Source organism: Octopus bimaculoides, chromosome 12 (genome assembly GCF_046866305.1).
Source record: "Octopus bimaculoides isolate indiv1 chromosome 12, ASM4686630v1, whole genome shotgun sequence".
In the NCBI taxonomy this organism is placed as follows: Eukaryota; Metazoa; Mollusca; class Cephalopoda; order Octopoda; family Octopodidae; genus Octopus; species Octopus bimaculoides.
In genome coordinates, this window is record NC_142939.1 from 3,489,818 (window position 1) to 3,514,817 (window position 25,000).

Sequence of the window (25,000 nt, forward strand, 5' to 3'; positions counted from 1 at the left end):
TGTAAACGCTACAAAATCAACTTTCCTGCTTACTGGTATGAACATCATCCTGAGCCAGTCGTTGAAGGTAAAATATCCTCTGGGATTTTCCAGTCAACATCAACAGAACGATTCAGGCTAATCGATCAGACATAGTCATTGAAGACGAGAAAGAAAATACTTGTAGACTAATAGATGAAAGTGTTCCCACTGATAAAAATATATCTGTAAAGGAATTTGACAAATTAAGTAAATATAAGGACCTGGAAATTGAAATTCAGAAAATGTGGCATCATAAAGCGGGAACTGTTCCTGTTATTGTAGGTGCCCTAGGTATGATAAGCAAGAGATGTCAATCCGTCCGTCTATCCATCCATCCATCCCTCCATCCCTCCATCCCTCCATCCATCCATTCATCCAACTATTAGTCCGTCCTTCCGTCTATCTATCTATCTATCTATCTATCTATCTATCTATCTATCTATCTGTCTGTTTGTCTGTCCGTCTGTCCGTCCGTCTGTCTGTCCGCCTGTCTGTCTATTTCTATCTCTCACATTGTAGTACACCCCCACATGCCCCCCCCTCCACTCAACACTAAAAAGATCATTAGCTTTTATTCCGCTGGCTATTGTTATTTCCAAATTTAATATTCGCTTCTTATGAGGCAGTTTATTAAATCCATTTGAATCTCAGTCTACGAATTTAATTGATTTGCGATTCAAAATAGAAGACGAATAAAAATTAATATAATAACATTTATATTAAAGAACAATAACTGTAAACATTAGAAGGACATCGACCCTTCTAGTTCCATAATAATGACAATTATTATATATTTAATTACTTCGTCCCAGAGGAATAAAGGACCACCTGCCTGGTAGCTCGGCCTACTAGAAATAACAAAATTTCCTTGATGTCACAACTTTTGATGTCAGAAGATTGGATGACATTATAATGTAGTTCTCGGTTAGAACGGAACTGGATAAAAGACGGTATCAACGAGATCCCGAGTTCGATCGCAATACGTGATATATGCTTTGCAAGTATGCTTTGTATCAGATTCAGATCGAACGAAGCAAGCCTTGTGAATGAAAGTGGCTAGATGGAAATTGTGAAGAAGCCTGTCGGATGGGTTGTGCCATCGAATATTAATTTACATGTATAGGCTGGTTGTGTGGTTGAGAAGCTCGGCATGTAACCACGTGGTTTTGGATTCAGTTCCTACTGCACTGCGGCATCTTAGGCAAGTGCATGTTTTTGTCACGCACCGTTTGACAACCGGTGTTGGTTTGTTTACGTGTTCGTAGTATAGCGGCTCGGCAATAAAAACTCGACAGAATAAGTGCCTGCTTTGAAAAAGAACGGGTATTTGGGATGATTTGTTCAGCTCACTGGGAACAGTGAGCAAAAATCTCGAGGAGTATGTGGAAAAATAGGGGCTGCAAAAAGGGTGGAGCACTTGCAGAAAACAGCACTGTTCCCAATGTTCTTTTTCTTTTCGCCTGTTATAAAATTGTAACTTAAAAACTGATGATCTCATTCCATCAGCGTGTGGACGCTGGTTGCTCTCGTTCATACTTTACGTTTAAATTTCTGTAATTTTGAATTTTTAGCACTTCTTATTTTGAACTTGACACGCGTACTGTTGAAATATCGTTCAACTAATAAAATATCTTACAACCGAATCGCGCTCTTCATCTTGACTGATTACCTTTGTGAAGAGTTACGTCAATCCTTTTTTGAAATATAATAATAATAATAATAATAATAATAATAATATTTTTTCCATTATTGGCTACAAGGGGCGAGCACAAAACAAAAAGGGACAACACAATATAAGGGACAAATGAAGCATTGCATAAAATTAGTTGTATCTAATAAAAACAACGCCAACAACAATAATGAGACAATAAAATTCCCCAAGGTGGGGAGATCCACCTACGGACAACCAAGGAACCCCACACAGCCTTGTCATCCCGACAACCTAGGACACTTCAGGTATGCACCATTGTCCTTTCTCAACCCCCTCCGGCTTACATGCGTATGATCAGAGTAGGGTCATTCACATGGGCCATCCTCACCACATTTACCCACCTTTCATGAAAGGCAAAGTCGACCTCGGCGGAATTTTAACTCAGAACGTAGCAGCAGACGAAATACCACATACCATTTCGCCCGGCGTGCTAACGATTCTGCCAGCTCGCCACCTTAAAAAAAAAAAAAAAATCACCAAAAAAACTGATTTCTAATCGATCTATCAATACCAACAGATGACAACGTTTCTCTTAAAGAACAGGGGAAACTTCCAAAAAACAATTCCTCTAATGGTAGGCACATTAGGCATGCTAAGAAAAAAATACAAAACATTCAGACAAGTACATAACCAAAATATCAGGATTTACAAGTACATATAACATACAGAAAATAACACTACTAGGCACTGCACATACCCAATGTAAAACACTTTCAGTACAGTGAAAATAAGATCATCACAACAAACCACAGCACATAACCAAGGTACACAGAGCTGCGCTCGGTAGTGCAGTGAAAGCACGTGATAAAAATAAAACTACTGAATAATAATAATAATAATAAGCAATTGTGGTCGATGAAAAAGGTGGTGGTAGTACCAATAATTGTCGGAGCCCGGGGAACTATGAGCCAAAATCTTGAGAAGTACATGGAACAAATAGGGGCTGCAATAAGGGTGGAGCACCTGCAGAAAACAGCACTGCTTGGAACCGCTCGAATACTCCGGAAGGTGCTCGAAAAATAAGAGGTGTTATTTTAGCTCACTGGTAGAGAACAGCTGACACCGTAGAACATCTCCAGCGTTAGAAGCTGTGCAAAGGCAATAATAATAATAATAACAATAATAATAATAATAATATTTATAATAATAATAATAATAATAATAATAATAATAATAAAGCCTTTGTATGTTAATCTTGCTCAATATCTGATCCATTTTATCCGTTGAATATTTAAATATTTAATTTACGATATATGTTTACATACGCGGTAAATGCTGTCAGCCTGGAGATCAGCGATATCCAGCAAGAAACAAATGTACTGTTGAGCCGTTGTTGTTTCACTACGTTGCCATTGTATATATTGTGTTTTATACATCCTGGTTGTTTTATTGTGTTTAATTGGTTGAATCAGATGATGACGTCAATGTTGATCCTTGTAATGGAAGTCGATACTTTAGACAACGGAGAAAGGGTCGGTCGCGAAGTAGCGGTTGGTAGTGGTGTGGTGGAGGGGGAAAGAGGGCGGGTCATTTATCTAGGTTTTATTGAATTAGTTTTCCTGGGTTGTTGTTATTGTGATTGTTGTTGTTATAGACATTTTTGCTGTGTTGCTTTGTTATTTTGTTTTTGTTTTGATATGTTTGTTTATTTGTTTGACAGTTGTCATGTGTATACGGGATCGTTTGTCGTATATATCAGGCGAGACTTGAACGAGATTAGCTTGGCTTGCGGTACATACCATCTAAACCAACTAGCCAGCCAGCCAACCAACCAACCAACCAAAAAAACAAACAAACAAACAAGCAAATACACAAACAAAATAAAAACAAGACAAAATAAAGATAAATCTTGAGAAGAATAGGAAAAAAGTTCAGTTGGTGGTTAATATCTTAGAGCTGGTAGAAGTAATAGTAGTGGTAGTAGTAGTGGTGATGGTGGTGGTGGTGGTGGTGTTCTGTTGTTGGTGATGATGATTGTGTTGTTAATGGTGAAGGTAGTGATAGTGGTGGTAGTGTTGGTGGTGGTGTTGGTGTTGGTGGTAGTGGTGGGGTTAATAGGTTGGTCGTGTTTGTAGTGGTAGCACAAGTGGTAGTAGTAGTAGTAGCAGTAATAGAAGTAGTAGTATAGTGGTGGTAGTAGTAGTGGCAGTAGCAGTAGTAGTAGTAGTGGTAGTAGTAATAGAAGTAGTAGTATAGTAGTGGTGGTGGTGGTGGTGGTAGTAGTAGTAGTAGTCGTGGTAGTAGTGTTGTAAATAATAGTAAATAGCAGCGGTTGCCGTGATAATCGTTGTTGTATTGGCGGTGTTAATGATATAATGACAGCAGCAGTGGTATTAGTAGTAGTCATCGTCGTCGTCGTTGTAGTAGTAGTAGTAGTAGTGGTAGTAGTAATAGTAGCAGTAGTCGCAGCAGCAAGTTAATCAGAAAGATAAGAAACATTAGGCGGGAAAATATGTATGATATTTCGGCGGTGGTTTTTTTTTCTTATACAGTGAAAGTTTTTCCAAACATCATCCAGTGATGTACCTGGACACATCCTCATTCATGCTACCTGGGGTGGAGGGTGGGGGTCATTAGTTGTGTTGGATCTTTCAACAATCAAATACCCTCTCCCAGGTGACCCAGCTATGTTTGATCCGGCCTCCACCTTGTGCCCAGTTAGCACTACCTCTGGTAGCACTCGCTCTTCCAAAGCTCGTCACTCCTGATCCATAGTGACCTTGAGGCAACACTTACTGCTTTCACAACCAACCTGATAGCCTCCATCCCACTGCTCCAATACATACGTACATACATACATACATACATACATACATACATACATATATATACACACACACACATATGCATACATAAGAAAGGATCTCCTTCGGTCATGAATGACCGTGGGATTGCACCTAGAAAGTTCCCTTCTGGGGTACAAGTACAAACAAGGTTGTTTATAGAAGACCAGATGTTGCCCCTGTATACCAGCCTCCCCTCTCAATGCCACTGATGTCATCCAAGGGAAAGGCAAAGGGGCCGATAAAGCTTGACACCAGTGATGTCACAACTCATTTCTACAGCTGAGTGAACTGGAGCAACGTGAAATAAAGTGTCTTGCTCAAGAACACAACACAGCCCAGTTCGGGAATCGAACTCTAACCACTGAACCATACATACATACATACATACATACATACATACATACATACATACATACATATGTCTGAACTATGGAGAAATCTACAGTTACTCTACCCAGATTACAAGTTCAGGTTTATACTTGTAATTATTGGGGCACTGAGAGATGTAACACACCTATCTTGAGAAAATTACGCTTCTCAAAACCAGAAAGAAGAGCGCTGATTCGAAACCATCACTGGAACTGTAAAAATCTGTAAAACTCTCCAGAAGTTTACCAGTTAAGTATGTATGCGCATATCTAGACATGCAACTATATGCATGAGAAAGCATAGATAAAACGAAACATACAAATCTGCACATGTACTGACTCCAAATACTGCACATGTACATATATATATATATATATATATATATATATATATACAAAAATAGCCAGTTCATGTTGAAATTCCAATGAAGGAGACTTCGATTTAGGTTAGAAACCGGCTCTTTCTCTATTGGCAAGAAATCTTGAAATAAAACCTTATGCGTACCACCATTCGATCTAATCCCTCCAAAATACACACCCTCGATCGCCTTCTCTCTCTCGCTTATTCCAACTTTTTCTTTTCTCTTTCACCTTTCTTTCCAGTCTACGCTTCCTAATCCACTAAAATCATCGTTTCCACGAGTTCCTCGCTCGCACTAAACAACATAAACTCCACTCACTCCTTCATTCTGGCACACCCGATGCTACTACTGCTTTTCCTGGTCTTTCTGCCCTTCTCTGTACATCGGTCAAACGGGACGCTACTTGGTTGATCGTCAAACTAATACACCTGCTTGTTGTTCATACATCTGCCTTCGTCTTTTGTTTTTCTGCAAATTTCAACCATATATATATATATATATATATATATATATATACATGCAATATACATACATAAATTATATGTGTTCGTGTGTGCCTGCGTGTGTGTATGTGTATGTATGTACGTATACATAGATACATATATACATGCCAAGCACGTGCCGTCAGTAATTACACATGTTAATTGGTGATGTTTATGCATTTGGTGACGTTTATGTAGTGAAACACACCCACAAAAAAATGAGCGAATCACGACTGAGTTGAAGGTAGATTTAATTCTACCTTTATAACGCGTAAAGAAAACGTTGTTGTAGGAATGTACGCAGCGCGTGTACTACAGCAGTACTATGCGTAGCTTAAATACTGAGATTGAAAGGCAGGGCGAATTATGCCCTGCCTAGTCTACAAAAAAAAAACAAAACATTTTGCAATTTATGCAGAGTAATCAGAGTAGCCTTCATAATTTTATTGAATTTGGTGAATATTTTACACTTAAAATCTCTTTTTACTCTTTTACCTGTTTCAGTCATTTGACTGCGGCCATGCTGGAGCACCGCCTTCAGTCGAGAATATCGACCCCGGGACTTATTCTTTGTAAGCCTAGTACTTATTCTATCGGTCTCTTTTGCCGAACTGCTAAGTGACGGGGACATAAACACACCAGCATCGGTTGTCAAGCAATGCTAAGGGGACAAACACAGACACACAAACACACACACACACACACACACACACACACACACACACACACACACACACACACACATATATATATATATATATATATATAGACATATATACGACGGGCTTCTTTCAGTTTCCGTCTACCAAATCCACTCACAAGGCTTTGGTCGGCCCGAGGCTATAGTAGAAGACACTTGCCCAAGATGCCACGCAGTGGGACTGAACCGGGAACCATGTGGCTGGTAAGCAAGCTACTTACCACACAGCCACTCCTGCGCCTATGTTACTATTAGGTACATATTTGCACCTAAAATGTTACTATCAATCTATTTTATTCAGGGTAGGCACTGCCAATCTTGCCTACCCAGGCGACACGTCTCTGATACATACATACATACATACATACATACATACGTACATACATACGTGCAGTCTGAGTCTAAACGTTACTTTTATGAAGAAACTAAAATAACTCAGAAAAATGTCACCAGGACTTTAACAGAAACACACAAGATTAAAAAAGAACGTCTGTTAGAACTTTGTCAAAATGTAAATTAATATTTCTCACTTAGTTTTCTGTTTCATCACAGACTAAACAATCTTACACAGAGCGGAAACTAGAAATAGCGATACACCCCCCCCCCAAAAGCAAAACAATAAAACAAGAAAGGAAAACATGGATGCCAATAGCCAAGCATGTCAGCCAGCAGCATCAGCCATTACGCAATTCATCTCAAGTTGAGACTTTTACTGCAGGGTCGGAAAATGCCCTGTGGTATTTGTTTCGAGTTATTGTAAAGGCGCGTGGCTCAATTGCGGGGGGGGGGGGGGTCGGCTCACGATCGTAAGGTCATGGTTTCGATTCCAGGAGACGCGTTGTGTCCTTGAGCAAGGCACTTCATTTCACGTTGCTCTAGTCCAGTCAGCTGGTAAAAGTGAGTTGTACCTTTGATTAAAAGGCCCACCCTTGTCCCATTCTTTATTACGCTGAATCTCCTTGTGAACTACGTTAACTCTGCGGGCGTCGTTGGAGTGCCTGAATAATAATAATAATAATAATAATAATAATAATAATAATAATAATAATAATAATAAGATCGAAAAAATACTTTAGGAATGAGAACCCAGGTTCGAAATTTCCCCAAGACACCTGATGAAGTCTGGAGGGTATATCAGCCGAAACGCTGTGTTAACAACAAGCAATATGAGGACAAATATCCGTCAAATGTAAATAATGTAAATAATGTACATAATTCCTCATCTCTTAAATACAGAACTGGGTGTATTAGATTGACGATCAGGAAAAATGGAGGAAGTCTAACTTTTCGAGCTCTTCTACAGAGCTCTTCTACAGAGAGGTTAGGTGAGGAGAGAACAGATGTTTTGAGTTAAACAGCCAAGACATACTGAAAAATGCCTAAATATATATATATATATATATATATATATATATATATATATATATATATATATGTATATATATATATATATATATATATATATATATATATATATATATATATATATATATATATATATTATATACAGGCTGCTGACAGACGTTGAACTCGATGACAGAAACAGTGAGACATGCACTGGAACAGACACATTAAACAAATGCATAAAGGAGTGGAGAATGTACACAACTGTGTTCACATATACACGCATACACGCATGCATACACATGCATACATTTAAATATACACTCACGAATCACGAATACACACACACACACACACACACACACACACACACACACACACACACACACACACACACATATATATATATATATATATACTTGCATGTATACAAATGTACATACGCATTCAAATACATCTAAAAGCACGCACAACTATGCAATACGTATGTGTGATCGAGTTGTGTGTGTGTGTGTGTGTGTGTGTGTGTGTGTGTGTTGGTGGTTGGGTGCTTGGGGGGGGGGGGGGGGGCGCTTATTTACAAACTGCATGCAGACATAACAAGATGTAATGTAAATACTACGCCGCATTTACAGACACCCGCACGCATTGACACATACACGAATACATACATATATAAAACATACGCATAGAAACAAACGTACACACAAATACACGCACATACACATACACACACTCACAGCGACGGACAAATGCGGACAAACACAGAGAGACACGCACATACGCACATATATGCTGACAGATATACTCATACACATACGCACACACATACATACATATATACTGACACAGAAAGAGATGACGGAAAGAGCAGACAACAAAGGCCAGAGTGAGAGAGGGGGGGTAAGAAAGAATTAGGGAGAGGAGGAGAAGAGGGAATGGAGAGGGTAGGAGGAAGATTGAAAGGGAGAGAGAGAGAGAGAGAGTGACAGGTTTAAATGGAGGGAAGCAGAAGGAGAGTGACAGGTTAAGACGGAGCCTAATTAAAGATTAAGTGTGTAAAAATGTATGCGTGTTTGTATGTAAGTGCGTACGTGCATGTTCGTGTGTGTGTGTGTGTGTGTGTGTGTAGACTGAACTGAAGATAGGAGCATTGTAATGTAGAGTTGTTGAGTGTAATAACGTCTGGAAGGCAATTAGCCAAGTAAGGTAATAATGACTGCTTCAACAAAGTTTAAGGTATTTTGTTGGACTGATCTCTGGGACACGATCCAGATTAGCGACTTTAAAGAAAAAACAACCAAAAACAACAAAAAAACAACAACAACAACAACGACAATAATAAAACGACAACAAAGAAGGAAAAAAAACATTTCTTAAATTTTCTTTCAATTTCGTTTCGTTTTCTTTGAAAATTTGTTTCGTAGTTGCTTTTGTCCGTCGCTTTCTTTCTTTCTTTCTTTCTTTCTTTCTTTCTTTCTTTCTTTGTATTTTGTGTTTTTTGTGGGTTTTTTTTGTGTGTGTGTGTTTGATTTGTTTCAAATTTCGCAGTTTCTAGAACTAAAAAGAACAACGGAGACAAATAACAAGAACGACATCGACGACAAGAAAGAAGAAGAAGAAGAAGAAGAAGAAGAAGAAGAAGAAGAAGAAGAAGAAGAAGAAGAAGAAGAAGGAGAAGAAGAAGAAGAAGAAGAAGAAGAAGAAGAAGAAGAAGAAGATCAACAACAACAACAACAACTGAAAATGTTTGTTTATTTGATAAACATGCAAGGCTGTGAGGTTACGAAGTTCAGAAGTTCTCTTCGCAGCTGCGTAGTTTCAGAAGTCAGTCGCCACTGTGCTGAATCTTGAGCAAAGTGCCTTCTAGTAATAACCCCGAAGTAACCAATGCCTTGTGAGTGGATTTGGTAAACAGAAACTGTATGGAAGCCCTTCTTTAACCTAGATTTTCTAAAGAATTTGGAGTCAGCACTGTAAGTCATGACGATTCGCAAACAAGCGGGCGCAGTCAATCATGTGACGGACACAAGTCCTATTCTCCTATCTTCGATTGCATTGTTTACCTGAGTATGTCCCACGACCGCGTGTCCGCTGCCCTAACCACTGGGCCATTGCGCCTCCACTGTATATGTATGTATGTATGTATGTATGTATAGAGAGCGCTGGAGGAGAGAAGCCATGATGAGTCTGGATTTATCTGCATGGAGAAGTCAATGGAAGGTCTCCCTAGCGTACTTTTCCAGAGACATTATAAGAGATATAGCGTTTATAAAAATAGTTTTATATTTTAGATCGTGTAAAATCCATGTGCCCTTCACCCACTTGAGAACATGTAGCAAACTGATTAGTAGATTAACAGCAAAGAGTACAAAACTGGTATTCACTTTCCAGGAGATAAAGGCAACTATTAAAATCAGCGAGAAGAACTTTAGCCATTGTGAACATCATTCAACAAATGAAGTTCTCTTCTTGTTCATCAATGTTTCCTAACTTAGCTTTAAATCTGCTAAAATTACACAATAATCGTTTGTTTACGTTGTTGTTGATGTTGTTGTTGGAGATGGGATAGATTCCTCAAAAAGTTGACAAAATGCTTTGTATTATTTCTTCCGGCTCTTGGTGGTTAATAAAAAAAAACATTATTGTTTCCTGCTCTTTACGTTCTGAGTTCAAATTCCGCTGAGGTCGATTTTGCCTTTCATCCTTTCGAGGTCGATAAATTAGGTACCAGTTGCGTACTGGGGTCGATATAATCGACTGCACCACTCCCTTAAAATTTCGGGCCTTCTGCCTAGAATAGAAAACATTATTTCTTCCGGTTCTTTACTCTTTGTGGTTAATAAAGAAATACCACTAAGCATTTCGCCGAGGTCGACTTTGCCTTTCATCATTTTTGGAGTCGATAAGATAAGTACCAGTCGGACACTGGGGTCTATGTAATCGACTGATGCCTCCTCGCAAATTTCAAGCCTTATGCCTATTGTAGACAGGATTACTATTATAGTTGTAAAGGCGGCGAGTAGCTGGCAGAACCGTTAGCACGCCGGGCGAAATGCTTTGCAGTATTTCGTCTGTCTTTACGTTCTGAGTTCAAACGCTTCCATTGCCCCACACCAAAAAAATGTTATCCTATGTCTGTAAGTAACATGGAGTGCTTCGTACTATGGATTGATTCCCTAAATTATTTATTTAATACATCATCGAACATTATATGGCTGCTGTAAGTTCGCAATAATGTAGTGACAGACGGATGAATGCTCTGTTCCTCATTGATATTGTTGCAAACGGTCAACCAAACTTTCCACGCGGTACAGTGAATAAAATGAATTAATAATTGATTCTAGTATAAAATGATACGCGCGAAATTTATATGAGAAAGATTTTGTCGATCACATAGTCTTCAGTATTTTACAGGTAATCTACTTTATGTTGCATTAAAAAAAATTGAAGCTGAAATTTTAAGAGGCACCAGTCTGTAGCAGGTGCCACTGATTTTCAATTGAATCGCAAGCATCGTGAAATAAAGTGTCTTGTGTAACGACACAACGCTCGGCTCGGCTCGGTTCGGTGGGCTCGGTTCGGTGGGCTCGGTTCGGTTCGGTTCGGCTCGGCTCGGCTCAGATTGGCTCTGCTCGGTTTGGCTCGGTTCAGCTCGGTTCGGCTCGGCTCAGGATTCGAATTCACGGTCTTATGATTGTGTTTCCAAGAACCTTAACCCACAATGTTATGCACTTCCACACCTTCGACTTATAAATCGACTGAATTCTGATGGACTGACAGTCATATCTTTTCTCAAAATATGCAAAATAGCTATGGTCGGTAAGATTGCTACTCCAGGGAATCGAAACCTAATCGCCGACTCGGTTCTACGTTATTTTAAACATTACAGAGTTTGTCTTTCATACGAACGTTAGCAACAATGTCTACAATAGCAACCACAGTAACAATGGCAACATTAATAACATTAGAAAAGCGATGAAAACGCCAGCAATTACGGCAACGATCATATCAATAAGAACAACATCATCATCATCATTATCATCAACAGTAAGAAAAACAACAGTACATTCATCTATTCCACCTCCACCACAGTCATCATAGTGAACAATACGACACTCACTGTCGTCCTCTCTCTCTCTCTCTGTCTGCCTCTGTCTCTGTCTGTCTTTATCTCTTACTCTCTTTGTCTGTCTGTCTGTCTGTCTACCTCTCTCTCTCTCTCTCTCTCTCTCTCTCTTTCTGCCACAGTTATTTAATCTACATTCCACTTCCAACTCATCTAAACAAGCATAAAATAAACTCACACACACACACACACACACACACACACACACACACTCTCTCTCTCTCTCTCTCTCACACACACACACGCACACACACACACACACACCAAAATGCCAACATAAAAACAGGCAAAAGCAAAAGTTAAAATATGGCGGCCGATCCTATAAATCCGGATGTTAAATTCAATGGAAAAGTTCTGCATAAATTAATTGTAATTGTAAAGTAATGAACAAAACAAACAAGCAAGTAAACAAAGCAACAAAGAAAGAAACAAATAAACCTTCGACAATACAATTCATTCATGGTCTTTAAAGAACACATGCAATTATCTCCTCGTTTCGTATATTAGCGCAGACTTTGTTTATTTCGTTTTGTTTTGTCTTGCGAACACCATAAATTAAAAAAAAAAGTTCCCGGTGACCCGACTTTCACACTTGAAGAATGTGAAAAAAAGCATGAAAACTTTTTATTTTATTTTAATTTTTTTTTGTTTTTATTTTGTTTGTTTAAAAAAAATACACAGCCATACTTCAACATATGTCGGCAATAGGTTCCAGGGTATGTAATCTAGCACGGAAAAATACGTAATATATATTAAAAAAAAACATTTTAAAGAAATGTATTTATTAGCTCATATCTGTTTTAATCAACTGCTTGTACAGGATGTTCAAAAGGTCTATCAGCAGTAAGTATTTTATTGGAAAATAAATATTTATAAGATGGTATAAGACTGCAAAAGGCTTTGCAAGACTTTCAAAAAATTTTATGAGAGGTGTTGAAAGTGTCGTTCTCCATTTTCAATACATAAGTTGACTCTTCTGCACATGCTTTGAAATGCATCTTGGAGAGTCAAGATGAAAAAAATTCACTGTGGAGAGAATTTTTTAACACCCTTTATATATATATATATATATATATATATATATATATATATATATATATATATATATATATATACATACAAGGTGTTCAAAAAGTCTCTCCGTACTAAGTACTTTATTGCATAATAAATATTTATAGGATGATATAAGACTACAAAAGAATATACCAGACTTTACAAGACTGCTCACAATGTTATAGCAGAAAGTGTTACTTGCCTAAAAAGACGCATAGTAAGATAGAACAAAATGCAACATGGTCACTATAAGAACTTACCACCACACATGTGAACCTATGTCCTTTAATCCCACAGCTTAGTTTGCGTCCTTTGATTCTTATCCATAAGCCGCAATGATTAGCACCATATAACCATCGTCTCTGTAAATCCCTAATTTTGTGTCATTGAAAGAAATCAATAGAGCCTTGCAAATAACTCGCTTCGATCTGGCTTCGATAACTCGTTGAGAATTGTTTGACAATTTCTCTTCCTTTACCTTTGCAACATTTTTTCAGGACTGTCCTTCAGAGACAAGAGATATGTATTTACTATTCGTAAACATTTTATAATATTTCATCTCGCTGTAGCTTTGGTTTTGTACCTTATGGGCGCAGGCCTTGTTGTGTGGTTAAGAAGCTTGCTTTGCAGTCACATGGTTTCGCGTTCAGTTTCACTGTACAGCACCTTGTGTAAGTATCTTCTACTACAGCCCCGGGACAAACAATGCCTTGTATGTGAATTTGATAAAGGAAAACTGTGGAAACCTCTCCTAATATATATATATATATATATATATATATATATATATATATATATATATATATGCTTTCGGTGCGAATGTTTTTTTATATGGCGCCGTTTTTACAATCCTGTAAATAATAAAAATGGTATTTTTATATAAGCTTAAAGCTTATGGAGGTCTCCGCGCAATGACAAAGAAAATAGTCTAATAAAGGGGCATATAAGCCCTCCACAGAAAAAAGAAGGCTTTCCCATACGTGACCACCTATGTATGTGTGTATGTATGTATGTGTGTGTGTGTATGTGTGTGTGTGTGTGTGTGTGTGTGTGTGTGTGTGTGCCCTGGTAATCTATATCATGCTTTCCTTAATTGCTATTGGTACCTACGGCCTATGTAGTTACGATCAGACATGCAAGATCTCTCGAGCCTTCCTCACAATATCCCAGTAGAACACCGTCAATGCAACAGCTGAAGGAATAGTGGGCTGCACCAGCCGGTTTGAGTCGAGAGGGTAAGAAATGTGCTGTGTATGTGTGCCGGGGAGCATGAATGGTGAATGTAAGAGACAGGTTAGCCCTAAGGAAAAGAGGCCATTAAAACAAGGTAAAATGCAGAGAAAGGGGCAGCATGCCCTTGAGGTGGTATTAGTTTGCAGGTGAGTAGACTGGAGCAGTGTGAAACGATGTGCCCTACTCCAAGAAACAATGCGTCGCTCGGTCTAGAAATCGAACTCATGACCTTATTATCCTGAACAAAACATCCCTAACCACTTGGCCACACGTCCGAAGAGATCACCGTTTCTCGTAAATTACAGAAACTTAATCCGAATATTCATCTCAATGAGAATATTCACCTCTATTAAGATTATAAAGGTTGCAGGATTTACATTTGGCAGAGTAAATAATACTTTTGTCTAAAATTGTGACATATGTTTCTCATATGTAATAGGACGAGACACGATCGGTTATCGGTGATCGATGTAAATTTGCCTCATACGTAAAAGGACATTTAATCTATCAACCATCTATTGATATAGGATTAAATATGATAAATTACATGATCTATTTAGACAAAATATATCCGGATATGCAATCTCTTATTTTATTGGTATGTTCCAATAAGCCATAAAGCATGTTACAAATGAACCAGTAAGGAAAGGCTTGGGAGACGATTAATGTTTGTCACCTCGTAAAATATTATGTGTGCGATAAATACGAAAGTACAATACGGATACCACCAAATTTTGCGCGCGCGCACACACACACATACCCAAACACACACACACACTCACACACACACACACACACACACACACACACACACACACACAATAATACACACACAGACATACACTCATTCACGCATATGCACAAGGACACACATGGGCGCTCACACACACACACACACTCACAATAATGCACACAAACACACACATTCACACAAACGCACACATATTCACAAAGACACACACACACACATAAAGACACACATATACACCTTTATAGGCAACAGTAACTAGACACGCATGCTTTGATTAAAATACATCTTAATTCGTCCAGTCGAGGTATTTGTGCGCTGAAAGTGGTCGACATCTAATTAGAAATTAATCTGGCAACGACCAACAATAATGATTTAGGGAAACAGAAACATATCTATCTATCTATCTATCTATCTATCTATCTATCTATGCCTTTTTCCCTCTGACTCTCTCTCCTTCTCTCTCTCTATATATATGTATATATATATATATATATATATATATATATATATATATATATATATATATATATATATATATATATATATATATATACATATATATATATACACACACAAAGGAATCGGTACAAGCCTGAGTCAATTAGGCTACATTAAAGTTCATTTTTGAGTCATATAAACTCATAGGGCCAGTTTCTCGGTTTCCATGGGGTCTGTCGTAGGGTTACGCTTTTTCGCCAGCTGAGCAGAATGGAGCAACGTGAAATGAAGTTTTTTGCTCAAGACAACAACGCGTCGCCCGGTCCAGCAATTGAAACCACAATCTTACGATCATGAGTCCAGCATCTTTAACCACTAAGCCACACGCCTCCGCAATTAGTCTACATAACCAGGCAATGTTTGGAAGAATCCACACAAATCCACGCATACACTGTGCCACTCGGTCGTAATAACGACGAAGGCTCTAATTGGGTCAATCATCGGAATAGCCTGCTCATGAAATTAACGTTCAAGTGGCTGAGTGCTCCACAGACACGCGTAGCCTTCACATTGTCCTCTGGGAAATTCCGTGTGACACACTGGATGTGACAAAGCTGACCATTTGAAAAAACACACAACTCATATTTGTCAGCTGAGTGGACTACTGCATAAAGTAAGCACGCACGCACGCACACACACACACACACACATACATACACATTCATACATACATATATATATATATATATATATATATATATATATATATATATATATATATATATATATATATATATATACAAAGTAAATTTCCAAATTAGGTTGGTAGGGATGTATTATCCTAGCGGGTACCGTATTCACTTTTACCGGTTAATAATGGTGGCTAACCTCTGTGAGTGCAGAAAAACTGCAGTTAGTTTATTTTACTATCCTCAGTAGATCTTCACATCGGTAAATCCATATGTCTCTATAGAGACTGCATGTTGTCGGTAGAGAAGAAATAATATACTTGCTTCTTACTTTCTATATGGAGTTTAAAACTAGCTCATTTGCCCTAATCTATAGAAAGTTACCTATATTTGTTATATATATCATCACCTAATCTTTACCCGTTAGTCGTGTTTTAAATAGACCTGACTCCTAGAACAATTACATATTAAAAATTGGTAAGAATACAATACCCACGTATCTCTAAAGTCCACCATTTTCTTTATTAAGTTCTTATTTTTTCTTATTGTGCTACTGATGAGTAATCTTTGACAATTCAGATTCTGAAGATTAATTTATTATCTTTCTGTACGAAACGTTCGTCTAGCGAATTGAATAAATATTTTATCAAATCTCCATTTATGAAAATATGACTGAATATGTCGAACTTCGTTCTATTACTTAAACCATATACTTGATATATATATATATACTTGATATATATATATATACTTGATATATATATATATATATATATTAGAAAAAATGATAAGGTACGCAGATATCTGGATGGTTGTACATTTACAGATTTTTATTAATATGTCACATGTTTTATAAATATTAGCGCTTGCACATATTCTTGTAGGTTTTCAAATATATTTGAAACATGTGACATATTAATAAAAATCTGTAAATGTACAACCATCCAGATATCTGAGTACCTTATTATTTTTTCTAATATATAATTCCCGTACATCACCTCCAAATATATATATACATACACACACACACACACACACATATATATTTGAAAAAAATGAACAAAAATGGCTTTTCTGGTAATTGTCCCACTTTGATAATTAGATGCTTATACCTTTTGTAAACTTATAAACATCGAATTATTAAAGTGGAAAAATTATCAAAAGAGCCATTTCTATTCATTTTTTCAAATATATCGGGTTGGCCAAGAGTCAGCTGACAGTAAATCAAACCCATTGAATTCCAAGATTTATTTATGTTTAACAATTGAATGAATTTAATAAAAGCATCTAAATATGAGGCATCATGAAAATTGTTCAAACTGAAGTCCTTCTTGAGCGACACATTTTCCAATCGAGTCAATACAGAATTACAGATAGCATTTATGGAATTTTGATTTACTGTCGGATGACTTTTGACCATCCCTGTATAATACTGTAGCAAAGATTTTGTATTTCCTATTCTACTATATATATATATATATATATATATATATATGAACACACACAAATATGAATATATGTGTGTGAATATGTATGTATTGAGGTTCTCTAGGAAATGCTTATCTAGATAAGCATTTCGCAGTAAAATCATAAATGCAGGAAGATCTTCAATAGACGTTGAAGATACTTATTAAAGTGTCTCGCACAAGGGTATAAAAGCGCTGCTGGGAATTGAACTCACGACCTTACAACCGTGAGACCAATACCCTAACCACTAATCCACGCGCCTTCAGTATACGTATACGAACACATATGCACATACATATCAAAATTCTGGGTTACGTTCCATTTCTTCTTCTTTTTTTTTGTCTTTTATACAAATATTCGTTTCTACTCTAGGCAGAAGGACCGAAATTTTGTGGGAGGGGGCCAGTGCATTAGATCGACCCCAGTACGCAACTGATACTTATTTTATCGAGCCGAAAGGATGAAAGGCAAAGTCGACCTCGACAGAATTTGAACTCAGAACGTAAGGACAGACGAAATACCTCTACGCGTTTAGCCCGGCATACTAACTATTCTGCCAGCTCACCGCCTTTTTTTTATGCAAATATTCAAAAGGTCTTATATTTCGAGTGCATAGAGTCGGAAGTACTTATAGCATGGCTGCACGAAACATTTGAGTATAAATTCCTTGTCCGGGTTTTCATGTTAACACGTGCATACTGGCTGGCGTGTGCAAAAAACGTCCGATACCATACACATCATGCACACAGACACTAAAATACATGCAAGTTCACACACATACATAAGCATACATTACATATGCTTTTATGCAAAATATGTTTGGATCTATGGGGTGGGAGTGAAGAGTGAGCGTATGTGTGTGTGTGCGTGCATGCATGTATGTATGTATGTATGTAACAGAGCAGCTGTAACATCAGCCACTAGTTCATGTTACCCACGCCTTTGGATGTGTGCATACACACAAACTCAACCATTATATATATATATATATATATATATATATATATATATATATATATTGTGTATACATACTTATATATGTATATATATATATATATATATATATATATATATATATATATATATATATATACACACACATACATAAATATATAGAATAGCAGCCTTGTTTCATTGCTGGCAGCAAACTGTTCACATTAAATTCTTGATCACAGTGTCTCCAGACTCACACTCGACCACTGCCAGAAAATACAGCAAATCTGAACTGATCAGAGAATATGAAAATGTCCCCAAATGCTAGTGGCCCCTCCATCATCTTAGTGACCCAATCTTTTCTCCGCTTGATGTTGGCTGGTCGAAGAAGTAGCTTCATTCTTGCTGCTCTGTCATAATAATCAAGTGTGTGGAGATACCTGACAGCTGTTCTGGGACTGACATCAACTTATTCTGCTATGTCAGAATCCTTGCAACGAGGATTATCCTACACACTTCTCTTAGCAAAGAGAAGGGTCCTGTCAGAGGGCCCTGATTGATCTGGGCGAGGTGATGTAGATTCCTTCTGGTCTTTGGTGAATTGCACAATCGCTCTATTAACTGTAGAAAGTGGGGTCCCAAAGTTTTCAGCGATTTTACGCTATGTCCACCTTCGGAATGACCCACAATACGGCCTCTTTGAAATTCAGACAGTTCCGAAGCTGTTTTTGAACGTGGCATAATTAGACAATGACAATCTGGAACATAAAAGTGTCAATTAATAAGAAATATAAACCTTTACAAGTTAGATTAAACATAAGACGATGTTTTATGGGGTGCCTATTTACTCCATGTCTGTGTATATATACAGGGTGCGCAAGGTATATATATATGTATATTCAGCAGTGTGGCGGAATTCTTAGATCTAAAAAGGATATGAGATCTCTCAGCTACGCATATCTAGCGTTTCTCTTTGATCCACTAACACATGGCATGAATTTTTCTACGATTTTCCACTTGATTGTGTGTGGCGCAGAGTTGGTCTTCAGGCACCATACGTGACTTGCTAACTTAGTGGCTTCACTTTTATCCATATGTCAGCAAGATGATAGGTGGTTAGCATTGCGTCTTTAAAACCACCTTGCCACAGCGTTAATGCAACTTGTACCCCTTGTACGACAGAAGTTATCATGCAGCCCTGGTCGAGTGGGCAAGCTCTGGGCGTCGACAACTGGGAGTGGGCCGCAGGTGGTGTTTGTGTGTAATGATGTTCTTCATATTAGGATGGCAGCTATATATTAGTTAATTGAGCGTCTGTTGAGGATCTTCCTATATGTGTGATTTTCTGGGAAATGCTTATCTAGATAAGCATTTCCCAGGGAATCACAATACACACACACACACACACACACACACACACATGCACATTCATTCTTGCATCATATGTTATCTACGATTGTCAAAATAGTTCAGATATATGTTATATTTCCTATTTTCTCCTAATTAAAATTCCTTATATCCTACTTTTTCGATCAATACTACAAATATTACACTATTACAGGTTTCAACTTCCTTGCATACATACATACATACATACATACATACATACATACATTCATACACGCATAATGCATACATACATACATACACGTGTGAGTGTGTATACACATACACACATACATACATGCATACATATATAAACATATACGCAGATATACATATCTATATCTATATCTACCTATCTATCTGTCTGTCTGTCTGTCTGTCTGTCTATCTATCTATCTATCTATCTGTCTGTCTGTCCGTCCGTCTGTCCGTCTGTCCGTCCGTCCGTCCGTCCGTCTGTCTGTCCGTCCGTCCGTCCGTCCGTCCGTCTGTCTGTCCATCTCTTTATAAATCTATGTATTTAACCCACAAGGAACAACGATATAATGTTATCTTCAGTGTCTCATTTCACACATATTAATGTATTTATTTTAATGATTCCACTTAATTTTATTGAGTGTTTCGTGGAACTAACCCCCACCCTCTCTCTCTCTCTCTCTCTCTCTCTCTCTCTCTCTCTCTCTCTCTCTCTCTCTCTCTCTCTCTCTCTCTCTCTCTCTCTCTCTCTCTCTCTCTCTCTCTCGCTCTCTTTGTAGGTTTTTGCTCTTTACTTGATGGCCGCATCAAATTAGATGAAGTATTTACTATTTAGTGTATGTATGTGCGCGTATACATGTTTGTGTGTGTGTGTGTTTGTGCGAATAAAAACGAGGATTACTAAACCATCTCCGTTTTATCTCAACCTTCTTTCCTCTCCCTCTGCAGGATAACATGAGACGCAAAAATCTAATCCTCGCTTATGTTCTTCATCTCATACAGTTTTCTCATCCCCCCCCCTCATCCTACATCTCTTCAAGCTAAGGATCAAGAACCAAGTAGTGATGACCTCTTCCAAAAAAAAAATTAAATTAAAATGAGAAATTGGTAAATTTTTACATTGGCAGAATGGCACAAAGTCTCAGGATAGAAGCGATGTTATACATGCCGGAATTAACCACACCTGTCCCCACCCCAGTCCCACTTTTATCTTTTATATTTTACCTTTTTTTACTCATTAGACTGCGGCCATGCTGGAGTACCGCCGTGAAGAAATTTTAGTCGAATGAATTGGCCTCAGTACTTGTTTTTTTTTTTTTTTAGGCCTGGTAATATTCTATCGTTCACTTTTGTCGAACCGTCATGCTACGGGGACGTAAACACAACATCAGCTGTCAAGCACTCATGTGGAACATCTCCACGCGCGCACACACACACACACACACACACACACACACACACATCTACACACATCTCTCTTAGAAAATCGAAAGAGTATATTTTAGATTAAAAAAGCCTCGTATTTATCTTAATTTTGAAAAATAAGAGTATTAAGAACCGCATTATTTCTAGGATGGCCCAATGCTATAGCGACTGGGAGAGTGGCAAAAATGTTGTACAAGCTTTTATCACCTAAATCGATTGATGTACAGATGTCTCATTATCGAATGCGAGAGAGCTACCATGTAATACACGAGATTGTCTCGTAAGATGAAGCATGTGTGTGTGTATGTGTGTATGTGTATATATACATATGTATATCTAATATATCTATCTATCTATCTATCTATCTATATCGAATATGTATATGCATGTATATATTTATCGAATATAAATGTGTACGTGCGTATATATATATATATATATATAAATAAATATATATGTGTACATCTCGAATATATATATATATATATATATGTATATACATACATACATATATGAGCATATATGTATATACATATCGAATACACTCATATATATACATACGTACATGCACACACGTACACGTCAAGGTTATCAGCCCTCTTCCACACTCACATACATCCTCTTTTATATACACGCACGCGCACCTTCGTTTTGGGATCACCACTACTTTATTATCTCCCCTTCTTCTTAGCTCTCTTGTATGACCCTTCTGTCCGGCATTCGCCATGATAAATCGCTAGCCACTACACATACTTTATTTTCTCTCTTTGTTTTTTTTTCTGTGTTCCTTTCTGTGGAAGAGCGTAGACTCGAAACGTTAAAGCTTTTTTCACTTCCCGAGCGTTAAACTAATACATCTGTTTGTTCTCTACTCCACCTGTCTTCGGCTTTTTGTTTTCTTTGTGAATTCTACGTATATATATGTATATATATATATATATATCTCCCCCTTTCTTAGCTCTCCTGAAATAAGAATTTCTAACTTCCGGTCAGTCATTGTTATGATCGGCCATTATTATGATTGACCGTTGACTGAACACTATTCAATTTTTTTTCTCCGTGTTTTTCTCCTTGTCTCCGTATTCTTTCTGTTGAAGAGCGTAGCTCGAAACGTCAAAGACTTTCCGTATTCCCGAGCGTCATACTAATATATACTTTTGTTATTTACACCACCTGTCCTCGTCTGTTGTTATTATTTGTATATTCTCCCATATATATATATATATATATATATATATATATATATATATATATATATATATATATATATATGTGTGTGTGTGTGTGTGTGTGTGTATAGCTACATGGATTCTTAAGAATCAAAGCATGTCAACCTGTAGAACACCATTTCTGATCATGTGTGTGTATATATATATATATATATATATATATATATATATATATATATATATATAAAGGGGCATTAACTGTGTATTAATACCTCACGCTATCGAGGGGCTAAATAAGTAAAAAAAACTACCAAAAATAAGTAACAGTTAATGCCCCTTTTTATATATATTCAAATATATCTATGGAGAAACGATGAATCTTTTCATTACGAAATTTTTCGTTATTTTTTCATTATGAGGTTTTTTCACGCTGACTACTTGATAAATTCTTATAAAGAATTTATCCTATATTATATTATATATATATATATATATATATATATATATATATATATATATATATATATATATATATATATATATATATATATACATATATATATGTATGTATGTATGTATGTATATACATATGTATATCTACATATGTATATATATATGTATTTATATATATATATGTATATATATGTATATATATATTGATGCATACGTACATACACACACGTATATACACGCATACATACACACATACACACATCTATATGAGTGCATGTATAAATATATATGTATATATATGTATATACATATGTATGTTTATATCTAAATATATATAAATATATATCTGTGTATATATATGTACATATAAATATGTGTGTATGTATATATGTGTGTGTTGTGTGTGTGTGTGTGTGTGTGTGTGTGTGTGTGTGTGCGTGTGTGTGAGTGTGTGTATGTGTGTGTGTATGTATGCATATTTGTATATATTTGTGAAGGTGTACAATGTGTTTTAACGATTAAAAGCGGTGAATTGGCAGAGGCGTTCGAGTGCCTATACCTCGCGGCCTTTCTTTTACCTTTCCACGTTCTCAGTTTGAATCAAGCCGAGGTCAACGTTGACTTTCATCATTTCTTGTTCGATAAAAAGAAATCCATCGTCACAAGACGATGGATTGGTGGAACACTTTAAAGGTCGAAGAAGAGGCCCTCCGGGTATCTGTTCTGACTTTTTGATTTCTGTCAGCAACACCTGCGACAACAATGCTACCAACGCATATCAGTCTTTACCTTTAGATAAACATCGAATGGCGGAGTGAAAGAAAACTTGCACGTACAGCAACTGAACTGCCATTCTTAGCCTTCAAAATATCTTGCCCAGACTTGTACGTACATGTGCGGACATACATGTTGATTGGTGAGCAATGACCGACGGAGGACCTACAAATACACACACACACAAACACATACATACACACACATACACACACACATATACACACACATGCACACATAACTATGTACATCGATATGTATGTGTATATATATATATGCATATATAGATATATGTGTATTGTATATATATATATATATATATATATATATATATATATATATATACATATATATACGTATGTATGTATGTATTTATGTATGTATATATATATATATATATATATATATATATATATATATATATATATATATATATATATATATACAGAGAGAGAGAGAGATAGAGGGAGGGAGGGAGGGAGATACATAGATAGATAGTAACATCGTCCTTTATAGGACCGCCACATTCGGTTGGCAAATAAACTTTATTATATATATATATATGTGTGTGTGTGTGTGTGTGTGTGTGAGTGTGTGTGTGTGTGTGTGTGTGTGTGTGTGTGTGTGTGTGTGTGTGTGTGTATATATAAAACGAAGTTATTTTATTCCACAGGGGCAGAATTATTGGAAAAATAGAAGTTGTAAATGCACTGAGAATAGTTAGAATATTTTTTTATTAATATGTTTAAAGTGTTAACCGGTTTCACAGTTTACACTGATTTCCAAAAAGTTCAAATAGAAACACGTGTCCTATGTCGCAGCTGTCTTGCTTCTGACTAGGGTTTGAATCTCGCCCTATTTTTATGGGGAGTTCATGGCTCAAAGTAATGTTTTGAATAGGATTTGATTAGTAGAGGATCGTCACATGACTGGTCTTAGAAATTTGTGTAGGTTCCCCGCTACGTCTCTGTGTTGGTATCAAATGTCAATGTTTGACGTCTTAATTTTAAGGCTGACACGGTTGATAAGACATGTTCAAACAATCAATGCTCTGAGTGTTTTCTGTCAAGTGTTTGTAGAGAATGAACACAAGATTAAGTTTATAACCCTTTGTACGTTTCCCGCTACGTATAAATTTAAATATGAATTAGAAGCAGCGCGATTTTGGTAGACATCGACCACACATACTCAATGTGCTTTTTCGCCAGTAGGCTGTGGTTTAGAGCGGTGGGAATGACGTACCGCTCAAAATATGACAGAGAAAAGGACATAGAAAGAAAGAGAAGAAAAAGAGTGGGAGACGCAGTAAGAATTTATGTTAGTGGAAATACTGAAGGCGGTATTCAAGAG